Here is an 11,478-nt window from a genome sequence, read left to right on the forward strand (position 1 = left end):
AGGATTCCTTCAATGTATGAAAGTTTGAGACAGACTTCTGAGCAGCTATAAAACCAGCAGATGTTTAGGCAGGAGTTTTTTTGTTGTTGTTGTTGTTGTTTTGTTTGTTTGTTTGTTTGTTTTTTTCCAGAGCAGTCATACTTTGTCAAGTGGAAAACCATGTTCAAAGGCATTAGGCTAGAAAAGGAAAGCTTTGCCTGATCAGAAAGAAACCATAAACTTCCAGCCTCAAACAAATATTCTGAATGAAAAACAACAAACAAAAAATAACCATTTATAATTGAGATTTTTACATTTTATCATAGTACATTCCATGTTCTTTATTCTGCTCCATTAAAACTCTGCAGTTCATTCAGTGTTCTCCATTGCATTCCTCTTTTCATGTACATCATTCCTGCACAGGTGCCTCACATGTTATTTCATTGCTGAAGTAACTTCAGTACAATAGTGATCCTGATCACATTGCCATAGAAAAAGTAGGCTTCTGATTTTGACCAACGTAGCCTTGTAAATGTTAATTTTCATTATGGATCTGGACATTTCTGGTGTTGTTCAGCACTGACTCAGTATCACCAGGGAGAAGGAATTAGTCGGTAGCATTCAGATTAGTGCATCCCAGCGACAAAGACAAGGCAAATCTGGCCCAGTTTGGGTATCTCACAGCTTTAATTGGTCAGCTACAATTGTGTGCACTTGTGCATAGTACATCATGTGGAGAGACATTTCAGTATAGTTCCATCAGGTAATCATAATTATGACAATTATATTTCAGAAAAGATAGAAGTATGTACCAGATTATAATGTGAAATAATATTCTGCCAAAAGTATACGATCAAGACACAAATAGCAAAAGCATTGCTTCTGAAGTTGATTTTAAATTTTCAAGACTGCAGCTTTTGCTTGCAAATGCAGCTTTTTCCCTGACTCATGTCTGTATGTTAAATATGTGTGTATAAAACTTGACAGTTACAGAGTTATTTCATATAAAAGATGTGATGTGACTTCCATCCTTATTTAGGTAGACAGCTAAAGCCTTTGATATACAAAGACAAGGAAATATGTAAAGTTATTTTTCTCTGGACTTCTTTATTTATATACACTTTATAAAGCAAAAAATACTACTTTTGAGATGTATTTAGGAGGAATTAACTTTTGGGGGTATTTCTTTTTTTCAGGCAATACTTTCAAATTATTATAGTAAATAAAAATGATCTATTTAATTAAAAATAATGCTTAAAGGCTGATTCAACAAAATTTTAGGGGGTATTTGCTCAATAAATCTATATTCTCCTAACTTTATCATGTTTTAAGATAGCAAACAATAACTAATAATCACAGTTCTAACAAAACAAAAACAAACAAACAAAAAACATTCTGTGCCATTATTGATTTAAAATATTGGTAGCTGGCCATACCTATTAGATATGAAAAAAAATCCTGTTTTCAGAAGGAAAAATAGCTGGCAATGCTCAATAGAGACGGCTATCAACCTTCTCCTTTGGTTAGACAGAAATTCTAGACTACAGTGGAAAACAAATAACTTCTTTAAAAAAATTACTTGACTGGGAAATCAGAGCAAAATATTTTGAAAATATGTTGTTGGACAATGGTCTAGTTCTTTTGAAAGCACTCACATGCCCACAAATCAGAAAGTCTACCAGAACATTTTTATTTTTTTCTTAAAACATGATAATAATCATAATAAAAAAAAAAAAAAAGAGAGAAATCAGACTCTATTTCCAAGAAGCTTTTTAAAGATGGTTATTTCTATTTGGTGTGAAGAAATGAAAGATGGAGATGTGCTTTTTACTGTAAGTTTTCATTTATTTTATTTATTTTATTTTTATTTTTTTTTCTGTAAGCTTTTAATTTCTACATACAGTTAAGGGGACGAGATGCTGGAGAGCATCCCCAGAGAGGGATTTTGGGGTTTGGGTTGATATTAAGTTGAATATGAACCAGCAGTGTGCCCTGACAGCCAGGAGGGCCAACTGTATCCTGGGGTGCATCAAGCACAGCATTGCTAGTCATTCAAGGGAAGTGATTGTCCCGCTCTACTCTGCGCTGGTGCAGCCTCACCTCAAGTACTGTGTGCAGTTCTGGGCACCACAGTACAAAAAGGACATGAAAGTATTGGAGAGTGTTCAGAGGAGGGCAACAAAGATGGTGAAGGGCCTAGAGGGGAAGACATATGAGCAGCTGAGCAGCTGAGCAGCTGAGGTCACTAGGTTTGTTTAGCCTGGAAAAGAGGAAGCTAAGGGGAGACCTCGTCGTGGTCTACAGATTCCTCATGAGGAATTCCTGAATACAGATTCTTCTGCAGAGGGGCAGAAGCTGATCTCTTCTCTTTGATGACCAGTGATAGGACCCAAAGGAATAGAGTCGAGCTGCAACAGGGGAGATTCAGGTTCGATATCAGGAAAAGATTCTTCACCAAGAAGGTGGTTGTGCACTGGAACAGGCTCCCCAGGGATGTAGTCACGGCACCAAGCCTGTTCAGAGTTCAGAAGTGTTTAGACTGTGCTCTCAGTCATATGGTCAGAATTTTTGATAGACCTGTGTGAAGCCAGGAGTTGGATTCAATGATCCTTGTGCGTATTTTCCAACTTGGGATATTCTATGATTCTATGATTTGAGAGTCTTTCAGACTTTCTCTTCTTCACAGCTCTTTCTAGGTCTTTTTTCCTGGCCTAGTTCCCTGCAATACTTTAATTTTATATTACAAGGGTTTTGTTGATTTTGAAACAATTGAGGCATGGACGCCTACATCCATTTATCCACTACCCTTTTCAAAGTTTATTTATTTATTTATTTATTTATTTATGACATGATATCAATTGACTTCAGCAGGATTACTTTAAGGAGCAGATTTCATTACAAGGTGTTTAATTTTGTTCAGACAAAAGGGTAAATTACAGTACTCATGATTCCATACTTAGCATACTTTCACTAAGTATTTTCCATAATATATCTGCACTCCTTCTAAAACTTTTGCCTATTCAAAAGATCAACCATTAAATGTTTTGTCAGTTTTCTTCTTTTGACCACAGATCTTGAAAAGATTTCTTGAATGTGAACTGTGTCGTGGTTTAACCCGGCTGGCAGCTAAACACCACGCAGCCGTTCGCTCACCCTCCCCCCTCCCTCTCTGGGACGGGGGAGAGAAATGGAAAGTGAAGCCCGTGAGTTGAGATAAAGACAGTTTAATAAGACAGGAAAATAATAATAATAATAATAATAATACAATGATGATAATAGTACTACTACTAATAATATGTACAAACAAGTGATGCACAATGCAATTGCTCACCACCCGCTGACCGATGCCCAGCTTAACCCCGAGCAGTCCGGCCCCCTCCCCCCGGCTAGCCACCCCTATATATAGTGTTTAGCATGACGTCAGATGGTATGGAATACCCCTTTGGCTAGTTCAGGTCACCTGTCCTGGGTCTGTCCCCTCCCAGCTCTTACTGCACCCCCAGCCTGCCTGTTGGCAGGACAGAGCAAAAGGCTGAGGTGTCCTTGGCTTGGTATAAGCACTGCTCTGCAACAATTAAAACATCGGGGTGTTATCAGCACTCTTCTCATCCTAAGCCAAAACACAGCATTCCACCAGCTACTAGGAAGAAAATTAATTCTGTTCTAACTGAAACCAGGACATCTATCCACCCCTTATTCCATACCATTTATGTCATGCTCAGGTTACACTCTTTTCCATACATTCTAATTAGTCACCTATAGTAGTCATGGTAGTGGTAACATACAGTATTATATAGCAATTAACATGGTACAATTCAGTTCATGGGCTATTCTCACCCAGTATTAAATCTCCTTGAGGTACACACCGGACCTCTCCGTTCTTTTGCATCACCCACCAAGTGTATCCAGGTCCCTGAGCGAAAACAATTCCACGAATGGGTTTGCCTTTTCCTGAGACAGGAGTAGCCCAGACTGTTTTACCCAGCATATTTTTTACATGCACTACAGGAACTTTATCCCCATCTACAGTACGTAACAGGTTTGATTGGGCAGGCCCAGCTCGGTTGGCAGATCCCCTAGTATTGACTAACCAGGTGGCCTTTGCCAAATGCGTATCCAGGTTTTTGAATGTCCCAGCACCCATTGCTTTCAATGTAGTCTTTAACAGTCCATTGTATCGTTCAACTTTCCCGGAGGCTGGTGCATGATAGGGGATGTGATACACCCACTCAATACCATGTTCTTTGGCCCAAGTGTCTATAAGGTTGTTTCGGAAATGAGTTCCATTGTCTGACTCTATTCTTTCTGGGGTACCATGTCGCCATAGGACTTGCTTTTCAAGGCCCAGGATAGTGTTCCGGGCGGTGGCATGAGGCACAGGGTATGTTTCCAGCCATCCAGTGGTTGCTTCCACCATTGTAAGTACGTGGCGCTTGCCATTGCGAGTTTGAGGGAGTGTGATGTAATCAATCTGCCAGGCCTCTCCATATTTATATTTCAGCCATCGTCCTCCATACCACAGAGGCTTTGACCGTTTGGCTTGCTTGATTGCAGCACATGTTTCACAGTCATGAATAACCTGTGCTATAGCGTCCATGGTCAGGTCCACCCCTCGATCACGAGCCCATCTGTATGTTGCATCTCTACCTTGATGGCCTGAGGTGTCATGGGCCCATCGGGCTATAAATAATTCACCTTTATGCTGCCAATCCAGATCCACCTGAGCTACTTCAATCTTAGCAGCCTGATCCACCTGCTGGTTGTTCTGATGTTCCTCAGTAGCCCGATTCTTGGGCACATGAGCATCTACGTGACGTACTTTCACAGCCAGGTTCTCTACCCGAGCAGCAATATCTTGCCACAATGCAGCAGCCCAGATGGGTTTGCCCCTACGCTGCCAGTTGTTTTGCTTCCATTGCTGTAACCATCCCCACAGGGCATTTGCTACCATCCATGAATCGGTGTAGAGATAGAGAACTGGCCATTTTTCTCGTTCAGCAATGTCTAAAGCCAGCTGAATGGCCTTCACTTCTGCAAACTGACTCGATTCACCTTCTCCCTCAGCAGCTTCTGCAACTCGTCGTGTAGGACTCCATACAGCAGCCTTCCATCTTCGATGCTTCCCCACAATACGACAGGACCCATCAGTGAACAGGGCATATTTCTTTTCATTTTCTGGTAACTGGTTGTACAGTGGGGCTTCTTCAGCACGACCCACCTCCTCCTCTGATGATATCCCAAAGTATTTACCTTCTGGCCAGTCCATAATCACTTCCAATATTCCTGGGCGACTGGGGTTTCCTATTCGAGACGCTGAGTAATCAGTGCAATCCACTTGCTCCATGTAGCATCAGTTGCATGATGCGTAGAAGAGACCCTTCCCTTGAACATCCAGCCTAGTACCGGCAATCGGGGTGCTAGGAGGAGCTGCGCTTCAGTACCGACCACCTCTGAAGCAGATCGAACTCCTTCATATGCTGCCAGTATCTCCTTTTCAGTTGGAGTATAGTGGGCCTCAGACCCTCTGTATCCCCGGCTCCAAAACCCCAGGGGCCGACCTCGAGTTTCCCCAGGTTCTTTCTGCCAGAGGCTCCAGGTGGGGCCGTTCTCCCCGGCTGCAGTGTAGAGCACATTCTTTACATCTGGTCCTGTTCGAACTGGCCCAAGGGCTACTGCATGGACTATTTCCTGCTTAATTTGTTCAAAGGCTTGTCGTTGTTCAGGGCCCCATTCAAATTCATTCTTCTTACGGGTTACTTGGTAGAGCGGGTTTACAATCAGACTGTAATTTGGGATGTGCATTCTCCAAAACCCCACAACACCTAAGAAAGTCTGTGTTTCTTTTTTGTTAGTTGGTGGAGACATAGCTGTTATTTTGTTGATCACATCCATTGGGATTTGACGACGTCCATCTTGCCATTTTATTCCTAAAAACTGGATCTCTCGTGCAGGTCCTTTGACTTTATTTTGTTTTATGGCAAAACCGGCTTTCAGAAGGATTTGGACTATTTTCTTCCCTTTCTCGAAAACTTCCTCTGCTGTGTCACCCCACACAATAATGTCATCGATGTACTGCAGGTGTTCAGGAGCTTCCCCCTGCTCCAGTGCAGACTGGATCAGCCCATGGCAAATGGTAGGGCTGTGTTTCCACCCCTGGGGCAGTCGATTCCAAGTATATTGGACTCCCCTCCAAGTGAAAGCAAACTGTGGCCTGCACTCTGCTGCTAGAGGGATGGAGAAAAATGCATTAGCGATATCAATTGTGGCGTACCACTTGGCTGCCTTCGATTCAAGTTCGTACTGAAGTTCCAGCATGTCCGGCACTGCAGCACTCAGTGGTGGCGTCACTTCGTTCAGGCCACGATAGTCCACTGTTAGTCTCCACTCGCCATTAGACTTTCGCACTGGCCATATGGGACTATTGAAAGGTGAATGAGTCTTGCTGATCACTCCTTGGCTCTCCAATTGACGAATTAGCTTATGGATGGGAATCAGGGAGTCCCGGTTAGTGCGATATTGCCACCGGTGCACAGTTGTGGTAGCGATTGGCACTTGCTGTTCTTCGACCCTCAGCAACCCCACAACAGAGGGGTCCTCTGAGAGACCAGGCAAGGTAGATAATTGTTTAATGCCCTCTGTCTCTAAGGCAGCTATACCAAAAGCCCACCGGAACCCTTTTGGGTCCTTGCAATATCCTCTTCTGAGATAGTCTATGCCAAGGATACATGGAGCATCCGGGCCAGTCACAATACGGTGCTTTTCCCACTCATTCCCAGTCAGACTCACTTCAGCCTCCAATACAGTCAACTGCTGAGATCCCCCTGTCACTCCACAAATATAGATGGGCTCTGGTCCTTTATAGCTCGATGGCATTATAGTGCATTGTGCACCGGTGTCTACTAAAGCCTTATACTTCTGTGCGTCTGATGTGCCAGGCCATCGAATCCACACAGTCCAATAAACTCGATTATCCCTTTCCTCCCCCTGGCTGGAGGCAGGGCCTCCCTAATCCTGGTCAGAATCTTCTTCATTTCTGTGTTTGAAGGATTGTCTGCTGGAAGTTGGAGCAGCAAACTTTTCAGAGAATCCCTTCTTCCTGATTGTTTTCTTTTGCAACTCACGTACCCGTGCCTCTAGGGTCGCGGTAGATTTTCCATCCCATTTTCTCATGTCCTCTCCATGGTCTCGTAAGTAAAACCACAGGGTGGCACGGGGTGAGTACCCACCATATCGTCTTCCTTGTGTGGATGAATGACTACCCCGATAGCTGAGACACTGCTCTGTACAGGTACGGAGGAGAATAATCTCTCTTCAAGTTGGTGAACCTTTTCAGAAAGTTTCTCCACAGTGTTCTCTTTTGGTCGGTGGACACTGGTTGGTTCAGGTGGGGATGAAGATAGATTCTCTTTAAGTTGGTGGAACTCTTAAGAAAGTTTCTCCACAGCTGAGACGCAGGCCTGTAAGGAAGAGGAGAGACTTTCTTCGTACTGCCGAAGTTGTTTAGCCACTTCATCCACTGTGGGTTCCTCATCCTCTTTCCAGGCCATTATTGCCAATGAGCTGGCATATGATGATGGTGCACTCCGTACAAACTTCCGCCACATGGGTCGCGTACACCTGACTTCATCTGGATCTTTGGATGTTTGTCTGAGGTCTGGATCCTCATAAATCACTTCCCGTACGGCTAATTCCCTCAGATACTGGATTCCCTTCTCCATAGTGGTCCACTTGCCTGGTAGACATAAAAGTTCTTCCTTGAAGGGATACCTTTCCCTCACAGCTGAGAGGAGACGCCTCCAGAGGCTGTGAGATTGTGCTCCATCTGCAATTGCTTTGTCAATGCCTGCATCTCTAGCAAGGGATCCCAGTCGCTTGGCTTCCCTGCCATCTAATTCCACACAATTGGCTCCAGTGTCCCAGCATCGGAGCAGCCAGGTGACAAGCTGCTCACCTATACAGCGACCAAAATCTTTTCGCACATCTCGTAGCTCGCGCTCGTTTAGGCTTCGGGTAGTTACTGTTGATTTTTCGGCATCCTCATCTTCCTCCTCCTGAACCCTTGATGGCCCAGCGTCGTCGTCGTCTCCGTCGTCTCTATACCTAGATTTGGCAGAAGATTCTCTGCGTTCTAAACGACCTGAATCTCTATACCATTTTTCACCTTCTCTACAGGGGCAGCTTGCACTGCTACTGCTCGTTTCTCTGACCTTGTTACAGGGTCTGCCACAGAGGTTGGAATACCCTCTGCAGGGTCAACTTGCACTGCTACAGCTCGTTTCTCTGACCCAGCTACAGGAGCTGGAGCGGCTGCAGGAGCTGAAGCAGCTGCAGGAACCGGAGCTGGAGCAGCTGCAGGAGCTGGAACTGGTGCGGCTGCAGGAGTTTGAACTGGAGCAGCTGCAGGAACTGGAGCTGGAGCGGCTGCAGGAGCTGGAACTGGAGCGGCTGCAGGAACTGGAGCTGGAGCGGCTGCAGGAACCGGAGCTGGAGCGGCTGCAGGAGCTGGAACTGGTGCGGCTGCAGGAGTTTGAACTGGAGCAGCTGCAGGAACTGGAGCTGGAGCGGCTGCAGGAACTGGAGCTGGAGTGGCTGCAGGAACTGGAGCTGGAGCGGCTGCAGGAGCTGGAACTGGAGCGGCTGCAGGAGCTGGGACTGGAGCGGCTGCAGGAACTGGAGCTGGAGCGGCTGCAGGAACCGGAGCTGGAGCGGCTGCAGGAGCTGGAACTGGGGCGGCTTCAGGAGCTGGGACTGGAGCGGCTGCAGGAGCTGGGACTGGAGTGGCTGCAGGAGCTGGGACTGGAGCGGCTGCAGGAGTTGGGACTGGAGTGGCTGCAGGGTCTGTCACTAAGTTGATAGCAGTATCCATGGCAGCTCGATAGGCATGAGCCAGGCCCCAGCATGTTACAATGATTTGTGTTACTTTGGAACTTCCCGAATCGCGACACCTTTTATTCAAGCATTCTGCCAGTTTTTGAGGATTTTGCAGTTGTTCAGGGGTGAATTTCCAAAACACTGGGGGTGCCAACTGCTCTAGATGCCTGCCCATATCCTCCCATACTCCCTGCCACCCACAACTATACTGCCTCCGGGCAGATCTCCGGATGAGCTTCCTAAGTAGTTGTTTAACTTTAAGCAGAACCTGAAGTGCATTCAGGAGGCAGAACAACAGGACTATGCTGGTCTGAGTATCCCAAGGATATTCAATATCTTGGAGAGCTATTGTAATAAACTCGGAGGATAAGAGGGTGGTGAAGGAGGAAGGGAGAGTGATCAAGGAGGGTACAGGGGTGGTGAAGGAGAAAGGGAGAGTGATCAAGTAAGAAAAATTATCTTCCCCTTTCCCCTCCACAGATTGACTCCCTAATGAAAAAAGGCAACAGATACAATTGCTAATAGTTTCTAAAATACAGTTTCCAAAGTATAGAATCGAAGATGTTACTGAGTACAAATACCAGGTTAGAGTCATGGCCAGATATTTCATCATCTCATAAGCCACTGATACAACACACAGTACCATAATGGTCTGAAACCAGGGCCCGGAGAGGATAAACAACATGACAGAGAGCACATACGGAAAATAACGTGCTATAATACTCAATTTGGAAAACAGGTGCAGCACAGTTGAGATTAAAGCAATCAGCATTATGACAAGTGACTATTAAGCAGGTCTAATACTTATACCAATTTTAGTTTAACACACTCTGGTCAGATCTGCCGTTATCTCAACCTTTCGAGCCCCACGTTGGGCGCCAAAAAGACTGTCGTGGTTTAACCCGACTGGCAGCTAAACACCACGCAGCCGTTCGCTCACCCTCCCCCCTCCCTCTCTGGGACGGGGGAGAGAAATGGAAAGTGAAGCCCGTGAGTTGAGATAAAGACAGTTTAATAAGACAGGAAAATAATAATAATAATAATAATAATAATAATACAATGATGATAATAGTACTACTACTAATAATATGTACAAACAAGTGATGCACAATGCAATTGCTCACCACCCGCTGACCGATGCCCAGCTTAACCCCGAGCAGTCCGGCCCCCTCCCCCCGGCTAGCCACCCCTATATATAGTGTTTAGCATGACGTCAGATGGTATGGAATACCCCTTTGGCTAGTTCAGGTCACCTGTCCTGGGTCTGTCCCCTCCCAGCTCTTACTGCACCCCCAGCCTGCCTGTTGGCAGGACAGAGCAAAAGGCTGAGGTGTCCTTGGCTTGGTATAAGCACTGCTCTGCAACAATTAAAACATCGGGGTGTTATCAGCACTCTTCTCATCCTAAGCCAAAACACAGCATTCCACCAGCTACTAGGAAGAAAATTAATTCTGTTCTAACTGAAACCAGGACAAACTGAAAGAGAAATACAAAATTTAGATAAGCCCAAATTATTTTAATTAGTGTAGGAAGGGAAGGTAACAGCAGTTGAGCTTTTAGTCTTTTTTTTTTTTTTTTCCTTTTCTCTTGCTTTGTGTGAACTCATTCTTATCTGTAGCATGATTTCCTAAAGATGGTCACATTCCATCAACACTATAGCTGGCATGAGTTGCAGTGTGTCTCTCTGGTATTGGGCTGTCTTTAATAAAGTACGAGGTAACATGAAGATGTCACTGAAGACTGAATCACTTTAAAGAAGTTTTATGAAATGTTATGTCTAAGTTATATGTTTAGAATCTCATCTTGGAGTTTTGCAACTGAAAACCCTAAGCTGAGGGCAACTATCTTCTGTTGCAGCCTCAGTGCTTCATTTTTCTTTCATGTATATTTTTAAAAATATTAGATATTAGTAAAAATCCTGTTGTCTATAGACTCACTATACAAATAATTTGACGGAGGGTGTTTGATTAGTTTTGGAGGTACTCTCTGATGAAGTAAATCAGGTAGCAGATGAAAATTATCTTGAAGGACTTTAAAGGTGGAGTTATATTTCAGATGAAATAACAGCTTGTCTTCCTGCTTATTCTACTGGTATAAATCAATTACTTCAGTGTGAGTGAGGTAAGAAATACCTTCTTTGTGTGAGCAGCTAAATTAATCATGGAGAGTAGAAAGGCTTTTTCCATTGCTCATTCACGGCTTGTCTAGAACAGACATGTTCAATTATTAAACATGAGAACAGCTACACAAAAAATAAACTGCATATATGCAAAAGAGTAAAAAGAGGAAGCCTTATTCAGTAGATTCCCTTTTACACAATGCTAATGCATTATAACTTTATATGTTTAATAACTATTTTTCTCATTATGATTATTCTTTAACAACTTGAATTATGAGCATGGAACATATCCCTTTAGGGGGATTTTAATAGCCCTTGAAATCAAGGCTTTTGTTTCCCCTACTACTTCCTTTTCTGGTCTCCTGCTTGAATTTAATAGCCATTCATCATTACTATTTTCCTCTTTCTTTGGAATGGATATGCATGATATATGTTGTATGTCAAGTCTCACGTGCTACAGTTGACAGTAATAAGACTTGTTTAAACATTCTGTGTCCTTGTTAAAATCA

The sequence above is a fragment of the Aythya fuligula genome, chromosome 2, assembly GCF_009819795.1.
Source record: "Aythya fuligula isolate bAytFul2 chromosome 2, bAytFul2.pri, whole genome shotgun sequence".
NCBI classification, from domain to species: Eukaryota; Metazoa; Chordata; class Aves; order Anseriformes; family Anatidae; genus Aythya; species Aythya fuligula.